Genomic DNA, 18,382 nt, shown 5'->3' on the forward strand with positions numbered 1-18,382 from the left:
TTTAAGGTGCTAGGTTTCAAGTTAGCAATAGGTAACTGGAACAGTTACATCTATATTTTATTGTCTTGGCATTCTGGTCAACAATTCAGTTTTGTTTGATTTGATAAGTGGCTCATTTTAACACCTAAAGAATAAAAACAACATGTGATGATGTGATGATACCAATATAACAATGCAGAATTAAGAAATGAGATTAAACTCCTAGAGAAGAATATACATTTCTGCCTTACTAAGTCCGTAAAACCCATAGGAGAATGTGTCAGCCACCATGGTCCAATATATTTTCTACTAAGGTTTTCAGCTTTCCTTTTGTTTTCATGGCCATAATCAGCTCTCACTCTTACCTAAAGATAACCTTTTCATTTAGTTCTCTTTTTAAGTTTCTTGAGTCATTTTATCTTCATTAGGGGCACATGAGCAGGAAATATTCTGAGTCATTATGAATTTTTAAATGTATTTTGCTCTTCTACTTTCTTTATAATGTGGCTTGGTATAGAATTCTAAGCTGGAAATATTTTTCAAAAGAAATTGAAAGCATTGCTCTATTATTTCCTAGTGTCCAATGTTATCTTTGAGTCACTGAAACATCTTTAACTCATTTGTATGTAATCTATTTCTTGTGTTTCATCTATTTATCTAAAATATTTTGGAACTTTTTTCCCTCTTCATTGATATTTTGATCTTTCACCAGGAGCCATTCATATATAGGCCTTTCTTGGTTCATCCCTTTTGGCCATTACAGGTCCTTTCATTTTTTTAAAAGATTTTATTTATTTATTTAAGAGAGAGAGATCACAAGTGGGAGGGAGAAGCAGACTCCCTGCTGAGCAGGGAGCCTGATGCGGGGCTCGATCCCAGGACCCTGGGATCATGACCTGAGCCGAAGGCAGACGCTTAACTGACTGAGCCACCCAGGCACCCCTATAGGTCCTTCCAGTTTGAAGAATTATCTTGCTGTAGCTTGGGGAAATTTTCTTTTAATATTATAAAATTTTAACATTTATTTGATCAGTTTCTTCCATCTTTTCATTCTTTCCCTCTCTTCTGAACATGTTTTTAGTATCTTCTATGTCTACCTTCCATGACTCCCATGTTGTTTTCAACATTTGTCTTTAGCTCTGCATTGTAGGAGAATTCCTTGTTATATTATGAATCCTTAGTTTGTTTTTTTCCCTTGAGCCATTTTAATCTTTGTCTCATTCTTTTGATTTGTTTCAATTTTTGAAAAAAAAATAATTATAATTTGTTTTGATTTCTAATTGTTCATTCTTTAGAAAGAATCTATTCTTTATATAATAGTCTTTCAAATCTCTCTGAATAAACCTGGTGTTTCTCAAGTGAATTAGTCTTCAAGAAGACATTTGGCAACATCTAGAGATATTTTGCTTATCACAGTTATGACAGTTGCTACTGAGACCTGGTGCGGATAGGTCAGGGATGTTGCTAAATATCCTACAATTCACAGCACCCTAGAAAAATCATCTGGTTCAAAGTGTCAGTACCAAACTTGAGAAACCTGAGAATATACCTGTTAGAAATTTTTAAATTCCCTTTGTTCCATATATCACTTTCGATTCCTTGGGAGTTAGTGGATATGTTTTTTTCTCTTTATGGTGTGTGTGTTCCAAAGGTGTGTTGATCTTAGTTCCCAACCCACATTTACACAAAAAGTACAGAGTTGTTTCATGGATTTTCTCTTTGGTGTGTGTCTATTTTCCCAAGAGCTTCACCTTTGAATGAGAGAGCCAACAATTAGTTTCCGTTAGATAGTGGGGTCATGTCAAAGATCAATACCAGTGTAGAGTGCTTGGAAATAGAGAAGTGCTAGGAAGTAGGCTAGAGATTCCCTTAATTATCAAATTAAAGAGACTTTTACTCTGGGGATAAAGTCATTTACTGTAATTCACTACCAGATGAAAATTTCTTTTTCTTCTTCTCTTTCTCTCTCTTTTAATATTTTCTCCGTGTCTGATGTAAAGGTCTGGAGCTATTTCAAATCCTTCTCTACTTCTCTCACAGGCCCAAACTCATTCTAGAATACCTCCCCAGACAGGTGTTAGGTTCTAGCCTGGAGGCAAATGCTATTGCTGTCAGTCATATCATCTGTGTATATAGCAGAGGAGGAGGGAGAGAGAGAGAGCTCTCCAGGCCTAACTATTACTAAAGCATTTATTCAATTAATTAATTTCCCTGATGATTCCCAAAGCCATCTCCTAGTCTTTGTATTGTCACTGATCTTAGAGTTTCTCATGGGCTCCATTAGGATTGATTGCTCTCACTTCTGGAATCTTGGCTTGGATTCTGCTCTGTTTTCTCCATTAATTCCATCCCACCTGTTTTATAGCTTCCAGGGTTTGTTTAAACTTTCTGGTCCACTGGTAGCTCTATTTCCTGTTTTCCAACACGATTATGTTTTGATTCTTTATTTAAAATGTTGGTCCCAATTATTTCAATGAAACCATGGATAGAAAGAGGGGTAAACCTGTAAACCAGAAGCTTTCCTGAATCAATTAGACCTTAGTTTTAATAGATATGTCATTTTCTTAAATTGTCAAATGATCTGTATTTTGGTCATGTTTCCCAGAAACATAACCTTAGACAAGGATTCCTGTGTAAGCGATTTATTGAGGAAATGCTTCAAAGGGAAACTATTATACGGGCGGGGGTGGGGAGAGAAAGGAAGGATGCTAAGTGTGATAGGCAGAATAATGCCCGCCCCCCAACAACAACAACAACAAAACTCAAACATGTCACATTCTAAACTCTGGAACCTATGAATCTGTTATCTTTATGGCAGGAGGAACCTTACTGCTGTGATTATGTTAAGGATCTTGAGATATACCATCCTAGATTATCAAAGTAGGCCTTATCATAAGAACGCTTGAAAGTGAAAGAGGAAGGTAGGAGTGTTAGAGACTGAGATTTGAAAATGCTACCTCACTGGCTTTGAAGATGAAAGAGGAGCCTACAAGTCAAGAAATGAAGACAGCTTTTAGAATCTAGAAAAGACAAAGAAATAATTCTCCCTTAGAGCCTTCAGAAGGACTCAGCACTATCAACACTTCATTAGCCCAAAGGAACCAATTTTGGACTTCTGAATTTTCAGCTTGTGCACTTTTAAGCCACTGAGTTGGTGGTAATGTTTCGGCTGCAATAGGAAACTAATACATCAAGCATGAGTGAAAAATCAGGCAAAATCTATCTAAGAGCCTCTTTGGCCTGACCCCAGAGGAGCACCCCCAAGTGCAAGAGCTGCCTCTGCGTTGCCCCACATGAGGCAAGGGGCCTGAAGCCTGGATACTACCGTACCTGCTCCTCTTGATTGTTACAGTGAAGTTCCCAGAAATGATTCTCTGTGCCTTCAATTCTGGGGGTTATTTATTTATTTATTTATTTTTATTTTTAATTTTTTTTATCTAGAAAAGTCCTTTTTTGACTAAGATATAGTCATTCTATTTCTTGCAACATAAGATTTGAACAAGATAGCGAATGGGTTATAGGAAGAACTTTCAGAAAAATGTGAGGAATTTGGTATTGGTCATCTGATTCAAATAGGGTAGAAGTCAAGGAAAGTCTCATGAATATTCCAAGATAGGAATCAAACAGCTCCTTAACATGAAGTGATAGCACCTGATAAAAGGTATTATCTAAGGTCATTAATAATCAAGTGCCCTTTGGAGGCAAAGACCTAGGGCACTCTGAGTCTAGTGCTAAGGAACAGTGTAAATGGTATAAAGAAATCAAAGATTCAGAGATGAGTATTTCTTGATTTGGAAAATTTATAGGAAAAAAAACCCCATAAAAGTCTAGGTACTAAATAATAAGCTCAAGAAGTAACTCCAATAACACACATCTGCCCTTTACCCGATAAGTGATAAAACCTAAATGGTATTAATTCTTTCTTTCATCTACTCATTTATATATATATTTTAAGAGTTTATTTATTTATTTATTTGTCAGAGAGAGCAAGCACAAGCAGCACAAGCAGGGGGAGCAACAGGTTGAGGAAGAAGCAGGCTCCCCGCTGAGCAGGGAGCCTGATGTGGGACTCAATTCCAGGACCGTGGGATCACGACCTGAGCCGAAGGCAGACGTTTAACCGAATGAACCACGACCTGAGCCGAAGGCAGACGTTTAACCGAATGAACCACCCAGGCACCCCTCCTCATTTATATTTGAGCACATATATACATATTGGCACTTGGATAGTTGCTAGAAATAACAGATAAGGCTACACACATACACAATTTTTGCCTTCAGGAAGCTTACAGCCTCATACTATAGGACAGATATAGACTCCTAAATTTAAGATACACATCCATTTAATAATATAAAATAGTTAATACATTAAATATATTAATTAAATTCCTTGACCCTCATTAGGCAAAACCTGACAAAAACACAATTCTGGCAATTAGATCATTAAGGATAAACTGGCTCTAGAGATACTGTGTTTGGTTAAATAATTACCTTGAAAATATGGCACAAAATATCCAATCTAGATAAACAATTCCTTTCCACCAACACACTCTTCCTGACTCCACAAAAAAAGTTTCCATCAGCTTTTGTGGAAAAAATATATTATATATCCTCTTCTCCATGTGAAAAAATAATTGCCTATTTCATCAGATCAGTATGGTACTTAAACCTGTAAAGATTTAACCAGCTGTTTATAATTTCGCCTATCCTCTATTTAACTCACATTAACTTTAAAACGGAACTTGGGTAATTGCATGATGGGAATTCAAAACTCATTATTACAGGCAATGAGTTTGAAATTGATTTTTCATGTTGACACTTTATACAATCAGAATTATTGATTCTAAAATGAAGATCCGACTGATAGAACTATTTCCCTACCCTATTACTATATTCACTTATATTCCAACTAAAAAACAACCTCAATTTGAATCTATTTCGTATGACTGAGTAATTTAAAGTTACATTTCTTTGATTGCAAGAATATTCCTTAAATATATTCAAAGTGAAACTTTCAATCCAAAGCACTTACACTTAATTTTCCTGGAATTGAAATTGTATCCAAGGCCTTTAGGGTAAAGTTGAGTTTTTAAATGTTCTAACAAAATGTTTATAAATCGGCTCTAGAGCTCTGACTTGTTAATTCAGTTAGAGATGCTGAAATCCAGGTGAGAGAAATTGTGATTACATTAGATTGATTCCTTTTATGAGCCAGAACTACTCCATTCAAAATTCTAAAATCTTAATACATTATTTGTAAAAAGATAGTTATCTAAATTAAACTACTGCCTGAGATGCTTGATAAAGTAGATATGGAATAATTATCAATATATTACTACTCTTCTTGTATTGCTTTATTTTATTTTATTTTATTTATTTGACAGAGAGAGACACAGCGAGAGAGGGAACACAAGCAGGGGGAGTGGGAGAGGGAGAAGCAGGCTTCCCGCCGAGCAGGGAGCCCGATGTGGGGCTCGATCCCAGGACCCTGGGATCATGACCCGAGCCGAAGGCAGACGCCTAACGACTGAGCCACCCAGGCGCCCCCTTGTATTGCTTTTAATACTCCTTAGAATATAGAGTATTTTCTGCTAATATAAAGGCTGCTAAGGCATTTATTTTTATTGAACTCCCTTTCCATTAGTTTTACCTGTCATACAGAAATTTTTAAAATATTTTATTTATTTATTTACTTACTTACTTACTTGGAAGAGAGAGAGAGAAAATGTGTAGGGGGAGAGACAGGGAGAAGGACAAGCAGACTCTGTGGTGACCACAAGCCTCAGTGCGGGGCTCCATCAGAGGACTCTGCGATCATGGCCTGAGCCAAATCAAGAGTCGGACGCCTAACCAACTGAGCCACCCAGGTGCCCCTGGTATGCAGAATTTTTAACCAAGTTTCAATAATTTGTCACTGCTGCTGCTGTTTGGGGGGTTACTGTTATTGTTGCTACTGATGTTGTTTCTATCATAGAAAGTGCCATTAAAAATTCCATTTTTTTCCTTTTTTTATTATGTTCAGTTAGCCAACATATAGTAATAAATAAATAAATTAATTAATTAATAAGCTATTTCTTGGATTTCTGTGAGGGACAATGTAGCCAGGGGGTTCAAGGCCAATGTTACAGAGAATAAGTTCTTGAAAGTTGAGCTCTAGACAAGGAAAGCACCAAATGACCCACTTATACAAAAGTATCTTTCTCACCAAGTTGTTTAATTCCTGTTGCCCAACTATTCCCTTTCAGATTGTAACTACAGTTTGTACCTACAAATTTAATCTTTAATTTATTAAAACTGAAATATATTACTTGAGCTAAGGTGGGACATTAATCTAGTGATACCACCATTTGACTTCCCAGGCATAAACATAATAAGAGTAGAACCTAACAAAAATGGTACCCAGTAGTATATGGCATTTGGTTGCTTAAGTAGAGCAGGGGAGAGACAAAAGGAGTTTCTGGTATTTGGGACCCATACAGACATGTCTAAACTGGACTTGAGGTATTCGAGTCTTCCAGATATCTGGGAGAGAAGTAACCAGAATTAGAATGATATTCTAAGAAAGAAATATTCAGGAAGAGGAATGGGGACAGGTAAAGAGGAATGTAGTCCCTCTACTCTATCATATTTTCCAAGATGGGCCCTTGAAGAACATAAATAGCAAATCCTTTTCTAATGTAATTTATTCACCATCGTATGCTCCTTTGGAAAGTTTCCAGTTATGATTTGTAAAATGATTATCATATCTTCCACCAGAAAATAAATAATTAACTATTTTGTCAAAAAATAACCTTATGTTAATTAGGGCATAGAAGGAATGATGGCCAACAGCTATATAGAAACTGTATCAGCCAGTAGGTGGCAATGTGTAAGTATCAGGATCCTCCCACCATGTAATTAAACTATAAACTTTCTTTTTTTAAAGAATGTCACTAAGTAATTATTCTCTTGACACAAAATAAGGGGAAAATTTTTTATTATTCATGGGAAATAACTTGACCTTCAGCTTCCCAGAGTGACAATTTGGGAACTTTCAACCAAAATGTACCAGTTGTTTTTAATTGCCATGAGGACTAAAGGGGAATAAAGTAGGTGATACTGTATTATATATTTACTGCCTGCAAAATTAAAGGAAAAAACTGTAAAATAATTCCAACTATAAGTGAGTGCTATTTGTTTAAAGATTCTAATATTACCTTTGTGATTTGATAACCAAATCAAAAATTATTTGATATGTACAACAAAAATTAACTTTGATTAATTTTAATATATTTTATATATAACTTTTATATATAAAATATAATTATATATTTTATGTAATAATTTATACAATTGTATTTTATATAATTTTAACTTTAAATAAAAGAGAAAGACTCTTATAATGTAAGATGGGATGTGATGCAAAGAGTGAATCTTGAGTTTAATTCCCATCGAAAAATAATCAACAACTGAGAGATATTGTACATTAATATTCATTTTAGAAATAAGCTGTATAAATCAGATCTATGCACTTGCCAAGAACTAACATTTTGAGAAACCAGAGAGAGCATAATGATACCCACACTCAGGGTTTTTGTTATATAAACCAAGCACCTTTCACCGCTGAAAATAAGAGAGCCCTTGGAACAAAATTCCACTTTATGTTTATTGTTATGTATCAGTAAGCTAAGTCCACAATAATGCTATGTAATGCTAATGTAACAACCAATCACAAAAATCTCAACAGCATACAGGAATAAGCCTTTATTTACTCAGGTTATTTCTGGGTCAGCTAATCTAAGTGGGGCAAGGCTTGGAAGCCCTGTTGAGCTTGACTGGGTTCTTGCATGTGTCAATGGATCTTTACCTCCGAGACTTTCTCATCCTTCTCCTGAAATAACAGGGTACCTAAACATATCCTCATGGTATTGCTAGTGATGCAATAGAGAAAGCCGAATCATGCAAGTGCTTTTCCACACTTTTTTCATTTCACACCCACCAATTTTTCTTTTTTTTTTTTTTTCAAGATTTTCAAGATTTTCAAGACACTAATGCACAACGGCGTGAATGTAATAATCAAATAGCAAAGGATAACAAAGAATGTGGGGAGTGGACATTCTGCCCCCTAGGCTTCCTTCCTGCCTCCCATCCATTATCCCCAAACCCTCGGTTTGTTTATGCCTATCCTTATTCATGCTTTTATGTATTTCCCTCCCACATGGACTCTGGGCTTGGTTCACATGACTTGCGATGGCTTATAGGATAATAGAAAATGTGATACAAGACCCTGAATGGACTTGCACATCAGACTGTGCTTTCTAACTTCTAGGAATTCTGTAATGACTAGCATGGAAATAAGCCTGCTGGAGACTTGAGGCCTAGCCACCCCTATCACTCCTACTGAAACAGCACCAACCAACAGCCTACACCAACTGCCAGACATGAATAATGGGAACACACATGTCAATTTACACAGCTTTCTCATGACAAGCCTTTTTCTTATTTCATTTTCTTTTTCACAGATAATACTACAGTAAACTGGTTTAGTACACTTATTTCAAAACAGATTAAGCATCTGTATTCCTGATTTGATTGTTTGGCACTCTCTACATCCTTGTGAGGAGATGCTTGAAAAGAAAAGTAAGAAAACAGACTTCTTCAAAATGTTCATCATGTTAAACATGCAACAGACTTGGCTAAGCTCTTCTAAATCAACTCCCACCTTCAGGAGTGAGTCCAGATAAGATCAGTAGAACAAGGATAGCTGAGTCTAGTCCAAGTTGCTGATCTACCGAATTGTGAGCTAGTAAATCCATTGTTGTAACCCACTAAGATGTAAAGGTATTGTTTTATATGAAAACACTAACTGAGACATAATGTATATGTGCATTTTTAAAAATGCTAATAAACTCTTAGCTATTTATACTACCATTTGTACTAAGAAACAGCATTACAAATATCTCCATCCTCAATTAAAATCACTTTCCCATCCCTTTGGGCTAACCATTATCTTGAATTTTGATTTTTTTTTATCATTCCCTTGCTATTTTTTAATGTACACATACATATATATGCCTACAGATGTATTATTTAGTTTTGCTTTATTTTGAGATTTATAAAAATTACATCATACCATATACAACCTTCTACGATGTACTTTATTTTTCTATTATGCTTGTGAGATTTATCCACGGAGTTGTGGTTTACTCATTTCACTGCTTTATTATATGACATATTTGTCCATTTTCTGTAGATGAACATCTGTGTCATGTCTGGCTTTTCAGTTGTAACATACATATATTGTTTGTTTTTTATTGTTTCCTCAGATGAACACTTCTGTAATAAACCTTCTTGTATAATTTTCCAGTTCAGATCTTCAGAAGTATTTCCATTGGTGAATATTTAGAAGAGGAATCATTAGGTGGTAAAGTCTGTGAATATTCTTTACAGGATTATGCTAAATTGTTTTCAAAATTATTTTACCAATAATTTATACTCCCAATTTATTTACCCGATTTATACTCCCATCAGCAGCATAATGATCCAAATTCTCTCCAACAGTCAATATTTCTTTCTTTAATAAAAACTATTTGCCAATCTGATGTGAAATGCTATCTCATTGTGGTCTTTACTTGCCTTTTTATAAATGTTAGTGAGGCTGAACATTGTCCATGTATTACTTGGTTATTACTTTCTTCTTTGGGAAATGCCTGCTCAAATTTTTACTCATTTTTCTACTGAATTGTTCATATACCTTTCCTCATTCATTGTTTTAATGTTTTTGTCTTCTCATCTTAATGTATGTCTCATTTACATTTAGCTAATAAGTAGGAACTCAAACTCTTCACCAAGGAAAGCTAGACAACAGAGAATCACACACATGTCAATTTACACAGCTTTCTCATGACAAGCCTTTTTCTTATTTCATTTTCTTTTTCACAGATAATACTACAGTAAACTGGTTTAGTACACTTATTTCAAAACAGATTAAGCATCTGTATTCCTGATTTGATTGTTTGGCACTCTCTACATCCTTGTGAGGAGATGCTTGAAAAGAAAAGTAAGAAAACAGACTTCTTCAAAATGTTCATCATGTTAAACATGCAACAGACTTGGCTAAGCTCTTCTAAATCAACTCCCAGAACATCATCTAGCATACAGCACTCCCTCAGAGAGCTGTTAGAAGCCTTGAATAATAAAACAAATAAAATACAGAGCATACTTAAAAGACTTCTTCAGGCTCTAGAGACAAAATTTGAGGCACTGATCTTTAAAGTTAGTAAGATTAAAATAAAAGCAAGCAGCACAGATTAAAGAAAGGTATCAGCATAAAATTAACCATATATTCATTTTTGTCATTAGTATGAACACATGATACATGATTATGCCTAATAGAAGTAAAACACCTTAATGCCTTAATAATATTGTGCTCCTATAAAACAGTGACACGGATACTACACGTCTAGAAAATTTGGGGCTCATATTCACATTGTTTCCTTGTGATAGAAATTTTTCTGTATCAGTATACACAGTTGTCCTAAAAAACAAACTTTCTTACTAGCTCCTGATGCCAAAAAAAAAAAAAAAGTTTCAGCTTCACAAACAGAAAATAGCTCTAATTTTAGCTCAAAATAAAGCTGTGTGTACATGAAAGAAATTTTAATAATATGCTAGGGAACTTGCAATTAAAAGTTTCAAGATGGGGGCGCCTGGGTGGCTCAGTTGGTTAAGCGACTGCCTTTCTGCTCAGGTCATGATCTTGGAGTCTCGGGATTGAGTCCCGCATCGGACTCCCTGCTCAGCGGGGAGTCTGCTTCTCCCTCTGACCCTCCTCCCTCCTGTGCTCTCTCAAATAAATAAATACAAATCTTTAAAAAAAATAAAATTAAAAAAAGTTTCAAGGTGGAATTTGCCCTTGTCAATGCGGAGAGATAGGAATGATAAAAAAATCAGCAGCACTTCGATGAAGGGGTTTTCAGTCTCTGCTTGAAGAGCCATTTTAATGTTCAGTAAAATTTTAAATTAGAGATATCTTCATTGTCTCTCCTGAGACCTTTACGCTACCTTTAAAGTTCATTGTCCCCCTTATTACATGTATAGAATTGATGGAAAATAATGTATTACATTTTTGTATTTGTTTTTCATTAAGAATCCGAGTGCATATAACATTTATGTCAGTGACATTTTATACAAAAGTTCCCAGATATTTAGCTTCATCCTTTTTCTCACTGCCACCTTCTCTCCCAAAACTGCTTCGACTCTCTTAAAAGTACAGCAAACATTATTATTATAAAATGATAGAAAGTTATTTAGTAAACTAATACCTGAATTTTATTTTCTACAATACCTATAGGGAGTTCCAACCGAATTTTCTCAATAAACAGAGACAACCTGATTCACAAAGCCCTGTGGCAGGCAGGAGCACAACTAAGTTGATGTTCTTCATGTCAGTGTCTGTTTCCCACAGGTAATCCTTGGGCATAATCAAGCGGTGGGTTATAAAAGCTGGAGAAGGGTTCTCACTTAACTGCTAGACTACTTGCAGCAGTGATCTCATTGATTGCTTGGCTTTACGTATCACCTATATACTAATAATTTACAGATTTATATCTTTGCCCGGGACCTCTCCTGTAATCTCAGGGCTCATATTTCTAACCACTTTTTGGAACTTTCACTCAGAAGTGAACGTACCCTGAATCAAACTCTCAACTCCTTGGGGCAATCCCTCCCCATCCTATGCTGGAGCTCAGTAAATGATTCTTCTTCCATTTACTCACGCCCTATATATATATATATATATATATATTTTTTTTTTTTTTTTAAAGATGGTAACAGCACAAGCGGGGAGGGGGAGGAGAAGGAGAAGAGGCGTCACCCTGAGCAGAGAGCCTGATATGGGGCTCGATTCCAGGACCCTGGGATCATGACCTGAGCCGAAGGCAGACGCTTAACTGACTGAGCCCCCCAGGTGCTCCTACTCAGGCCATATAAGTGGGAGTCACCTTTAACTCACTCTTTTGTCACATCCCAGTAGCAAATCCTATCTACTCTACCTTTGAAATATTTCCAGATTCTAATGACTTCTCACCACTTCCACAATTTACCACACTGGTCCAAGTCACCATACTCTCTAAGAATGGATGATTTCAAAATTCCCTAAACTGTCTTTCTGCATCTGTTTTTGCTGTCTTACCCGGGGCTCTCCTTACAACAGCCAATGTTCCTTTTAAAACACAAGCCATGCCCTTTTCTACTCAAAAACTCTGAATGTCTTTTCATTTCAGAGTAAAAATTCAAAGTCCTCGTGGTGGTGGGCTTTAAGACTCTACACCAGGGGCACCTGGGTGGCTCAGTTGGTTAAGCGACTGCCTTCAGCTCAGGTCATGAGCCCAGGGTCCTGGGATCGAGTCCCGAGTCGGGCTCCCTGCTCAGAGGGGGGTCTGCTTCTCCATCTGATCCTCTTCCCTCTCGTGCTCTCTGTCTCTCATTCTCTCTCTCAAATAAATAAATAAAATCTTTAAAAAAAAAAAAAAAGACTCTACACCATCTGACTCCCCGCCATCTCCCTGAATTCATGTCTTCCCTCTGGCCTGAACACTCACTCTACTCTGCCATGACCACACTAGCTTCCTTGCTTCTCAGACGTGCCAAGCACACTTGTTGCTACCCTGGCCAGGAATGTTCTTCCCACAGATGACTACATAAATAACTCCTTTTTGTCTCTATGTTCAGTTCTGTGTCACCACTACATGAATGAAGTAGCACTTTCTACTTTCTGGAGGCCTTTTTTTTCCGTTTGTAATTTAGAAGTACTAAATCATCTGGTGGGCTCCATATTGTGCACCTTGTTGTACGCTGATTAGAATGCCCTCGAGGTTCCAGTTCAAGATGGCAACACAGGAAGATCCTGAAATTACCTCCTCCCATGGGTACGTGGAATCTACAGCTATATAAATGGAACAATTTCCTCTTTAAAAAACCTAAAAACGGGCAGAGCAACCTCTTCATGTTGGGCAAACAAGACAGTAACCACATCAAAGGGAGGAGGAAAGTCTGAGATAAAAATCTCACCATAAACCCCACCCCGGCACGGAGACCCACAATCAGGAGGCAACTCAAAACCCAGAGCTTCTCCCTGAGAGGCAAAGGGTTTGTTCCTCACGTTAAGCACGCTACCATTTAAGACCAGCACCTGAGCAATGAGCTCACAAAACATCTGACTTCGAAAACAAGCTAGGCTTGTGCCTGTGAGAGTTGGGGGACTGAGGTGAACTGAGAAACACTACTTGAAGTGCTAACTTGCAAACTCACCTGTCCCAGGGTCCGGTGTAGAAGCAGCCCTCTGAAAAGCACCCAGATCATACGTGAATGAGACTCATTTGCTAATTCGGAAGCATCGGTCTGAGGGACTGGGGCCTGCTGGGGTATGCTCCAGGGCTAGAGGCTGGGTGGGGGGGGCGCCATCTTGTTAAAGCCTCTCCCTCTGCCTTTTTAAAGCCAACAGGTGGGGCGCCTGCGTGGCTCAGTCGTTAAGCGTCTGCCTTCGGCTCAGGTCATGATCCCAGGGTCCTGGGATCGAGCCCCGCATCGAGCCCCGCATCGGGCTCCCTGCTCGGCGGGAAGCCTGCTTCTCTCTCTCCCACTCCCCCTGCTTGTGTTCCCTCTCTCACTGTGTCTGTCTCTGACAAATAAATAAAATCTTTAAAATAAATAAAGCCAGCAGGCACCATCTCTTTCCTCCCTTCCTTCCTCTTTCTTTTCTTTCTTCCTTTCTTTTTCCTTTTTTTTTAAGCAGGTGCAATCGTTTCACCTCTCCCTGCCTTGCTCCAGCCAGTGTGCACCATGTTTACACTCTCCAGAGTGCAAGTATCTCCTGGAGGGGAGGTTCTACGTATGTCTGGTGCCCTGATTTTTATGTCTGACGACCCAGTTTTTGCAGCTGCCACCGAGGGGACACCCCTTCGTTTCCTGACTCTGGAGGCCAGGGATACCTGTGTTCCTAGGTCCCACTGGACTGTAACAATCAGAGACTGTGCTTGGCAGGCTACCATCCCCAGGGCACTGCACAGATAAGAGATTGAAACACACCCACAGCCTTTCTGTGAAAGAGGCCTACTTTGGAGCTTTGGAACGTTGGTTTTACAAGTAGGCTTCAGGTTTGGCACACATCTAGAAGCTACAGAGATGCAGGGAACATAGAGGAGGACACCATTTTTGCACTCTCCATCTTGCTCCAGGTCATGGGTATCTCCTAAAAGGGAGCTTATATACTCATCTGGAGCCCTGATTTTTGCTACTGCCTCTCAGGAAAGACCTCCAGATTGCCCGATGATGGTGACCAGCAGGGCTTCACTTGTGGTCCCAAAGGACTATATATATATATATATTTGCATACTTTAAAAGCTGCTGCCTGAGCGTGTGGCTTCCATTCACCTTGAATCTAGAGGCTGACTGAGATCTTCCCCTGGTCAGTCACTGACTGGTCTTGGCACACCCTCAACTACGGGGAGCTATTAAAATAGATAGGCTGCTTGTCTCACAAAGATTTGAGAGACAACCAAGAGCTAGGGAAAGGTTGAATGCTAAGGTTCAGCAACTACACAGGCTACTCCTTCAATACTGGGAGAGGTGGCTGTTTCATCTAATGCATAGAAATCAATGCTGAGCCAAACAAAATGAAGAAGCAGAAGAATATGTTTCAAGCAAAACAACAAGATAAAACCTCAGGGAAAAGAGAAAGAGAGAGAGAGAAGAACGAAAGAAAGAAAAAGAAAGAAGAAAGAGAAGAAAGAAGAAAGAAAGAAAGAAAGAAAGAAAGAAAGAAAGAAAGAAAGAAAGAAAAGAGAGAGAAAGAAAAGATCTAATGAAATGCAGATTAGAATGCCCTAAAAGTGAAAGATACTTTGCTTGGGGACATTTGTTTTAAAATAAAGAATTGAGATCCCTCACTCAGCTTTGACAATATTCCTTTTATGTTTGCTTATTTTCTATTAAAATAATAAATTAAGCCACCTTAATTTATTCATTTCCAAATTATTTATAGAACATCAACTATGAGAATATCTTTATGATAATATTTAGGGAATTAATAAATGAGTGAACATGGTTGGACTTCTTCATCTTACCATGTAGAAGAAACAAAAGATTTTCCAAATAACTCTAAAAGCTGGCATAATGTGATGCATGTCTCAGAAGCAGGAGTGCTGCAGTAGTTTATTAGAGGGATTAAACACATCTGGTTTGGTGTATTAGGTCTTTTTGAAGGAAATAGCAAATGAGAAATCACTCCAGGAATCAGAAGAATATTAGCAGGCAAAATTTAGGGAGGGCATTCCTGGTGAACGGAAAAATGTTATCAAGGCCCAGAAGCTGGATTAGTGTATTAGGGATACAGGAAATACTTCACTTCCCTTTAATAATAGCCTGAGGAGGTTGGTGTGAAAAGAGATTCATTGGACCCATTATGTTCAATAGCCAAGATTTTTCAAATATTCTTCCTTCTCATCATAACATCTTTGGAGAAGTGCTTGTTCTCTCCTATAGGCTTTATTTCATTTTCTAAGTGGAATCACCTTAGTCTCACTGACATCAACATGCATTGTTGAATACAATACTGTGAACTTTCGTCTTAAAGACAAGTAATTTTCAAATCACCAGAGTCTTGAAGCACCTGAGTGGCTCAGTCAGTTGAGCATCTGACTCCTGATTTTGGCTCAGGTCCTGATTTCAGGGTTGTGAGATCGAGATCAAGCCCCACTTTGGGCTCCACGCTGGGCATGGAGCCTGCTTAAGACTCTCTCTCTCCCTCTTCCTCTGCCTCTTCCCCACCCCACCCTCCATTACATGCGCATTCTCTCTCTCTCTCTCTCTCTCATAAATAAATAGGTTCAAAACACCAGAGTCTTAATAACCTTAATAAGAGAATAACATTGTATGCCAAAATAAGATCCTTTTTTGTTTATTAATTTTAGACATGTAATTTTAAAAACTATTCTAGAAACAATTTTATGAGAAGATATGCCAAAGTCAATAGGCAACAGTACGTCCTTATATTCAAAACAGTAATGACTGGTTTGTATTAAAATGTAAATATACTTCATTAATATAATTAACCCAGTTTTCCTGTGGTGGGTATTGTCTAGGTATATATTTTACCTTCCTTTTACTTTCAACCTTCCTGTGTTTTAAAGTTTTAGGTGTGTTTCTTTTGAACAGAACGTTACTAGCTGTTGAATCCAATCCGGCGGTAGTGATCTTTTCAGTCCATTTACATGTAATATTATGTGACTATGTAAGGATTTACTCCCATCATTTTATTATATGCAATATTTCCCCTTTGCTATGTTTTTTAAAACCCTTTTCTTTTTTTTTATCTTGTTGAATTCACTGTATGTTACCACATTGCAATTATCCCTTCTACTGGTTTAGAACAGGGGTCAGCAAAGTACCAACTATGGGCCGAACCTCACCCACCACATTTTTTTTTAAGTAAAATCTTATTGGAATACAGTTACACATATTAGGGTGCATATCGCCGATGGCTGCTTTCCTGCTCCCACAGCAGAGTAGAGTAGTTGGGACAGAAAACCCAAGCCTAAAATATTTATTATCACATCTTTCACAGAAAAATGTTGTCAACCCTGATTTAAAATATACACACTACTTTGTGTTCTGAAGTTAATGAGTTTAATTTAATCATCATTAAGTAAAATGCAAAGCCTATTATTTCCAACCATCCACCTTCCATTGTATGTTGACTCTATTCAACCTGATTTGACAGTTTAATTCTTTTGATTTTTAAAACCACAATTATGAGACATTATTATTTATTTTAGGCTAGCCCCATATCTCCCCATCTTCTTGCTCATCGTTATTATATATATTTCCTTTTGGGGCTGTCTTTCTTTCTGAGGTAAAACCTTTAGCAGTGCCTTTGCCGTTGATGATAAACTCTCTCTCAGTTTTACTTGCCTAAGAATGTTTTTATTTTGCCCTAATGTTTGGAATAGTTTTGCTAGATATAGAATTCCACATGACAATTATTTTTCCTTAGCAGTCTGAAGATAGCCATTATATGTTGACTGACTTCCAAGTTGAGGAGCCAGCTCTGATAAAGAGGTCAGCTGTTAGCCCAAAAGTTGTCTCCAGTTTTCTGGAATACTGATTAAATGGACGTTAGAACTCCCTTTAATCCTCATATACTTTAAGTTCTCTCAAATTTCCCATTGTATTATATTTTTATTTCCCCAAAGTCCTATTGGTTCACTTAAAATATTTTGTATTCGTGTTTTTATTCTTTCTTCTTTAAAACTTATAAAAATATACTTATTTATAAGTGTGTGTATGTATGTGGGTGTATGTGAATTATTGAAGAAAGTATAAAGATACATAATCTAAGATATATTATTGGCCTTGTGGCTCAATAGAGAATTATTTCCCTAGTTTGGGCTTTTTCTATAAGTATCTGCAGAAAAATAAACACAGTCCAACTTTTTAAGTAGGTTCTATTATATTTCACCACATAGTAGTAGCCACAGCGAACTGGGGAAAAAATACTGTTCACCTCACTAACCCCTCAGCTTAGGTTCTGTTTCCAAACTGGCTGGGTCCAGGGACTGTTTATGCAGTATTTTGTCTCTTATCCTTCTATATATAATCTTCAGAAGCTGTAGTGCATCTACCCATTCTCTCTCCATTGTGTATATATGTTGACCTTTGAGGAATGATGGGAGGCTAGCTGCCTCTGCAAAGTTGAAACTGAGATGCAAAGGTTAAGGTGCGTGTTTTAAAACTTCTGAAATATCTCTTTCTTTTTAAAGGCTATATCTGATCCAAGTTCTTCTGTCTTTGAAAGACCCATGTTTCAAACAGGCTTTAACAAATATTACAACAGACGTTGAGGTAATTTTGCAGAACCAACAAATATTACAACAGACATTGAGGTAATTTTGCAGAACCCTTGCTCTTTTTAAATTGCTAACTTGGATATAGTGTCACTTCTCTGCCTAAATAAGAATAAATACTGGCATTGATTGTTACTTTTCCTACTTTCTCCTCAATTATGATCTTAACCAAACGTGATAAAATACAGATGTATATATGTATACTTAGCAACGTATATGTTTCATCAGCAAAGGCATCTTCACTTCTAACTTTAAAAAGTTCCAGGCTGAAAAAATAAAATAAAATAAAATGCAAAGCAGAAAACCTAGAACTGCAAATAATCTGAAATGAAAATTGGATGATAGATGGAGCACTTGACTGAGTAGTTATGAGATAGTGACTTGTTTTTGGGAAAGAGGATTTCTTCTGCCTTGAACGGAACTGCATCAAAAACATTACTCATTGTAAATTTCTTGGGAGATGATATTTGCCAGACTGTATAGTAGCCAGTAGACTCTGGCTCAGATTCGATGACGGTGAA

This window comes from Leptonychotes weddellii, chromosome 8, assembly GCF_054177405.1.
Source record: "Leptonychotes weddellii isolate Sample4059 chromosome 8, ASM5417740v2, whole genome shotgun sequence".
In the NCBI taxonomy this organism is placed as follows: Eukaryota; Metazoa; Chordata; class Mammalia; order Carnivora; family Phocidae; genus Leptonychotes; species Leptonychotes weddellii.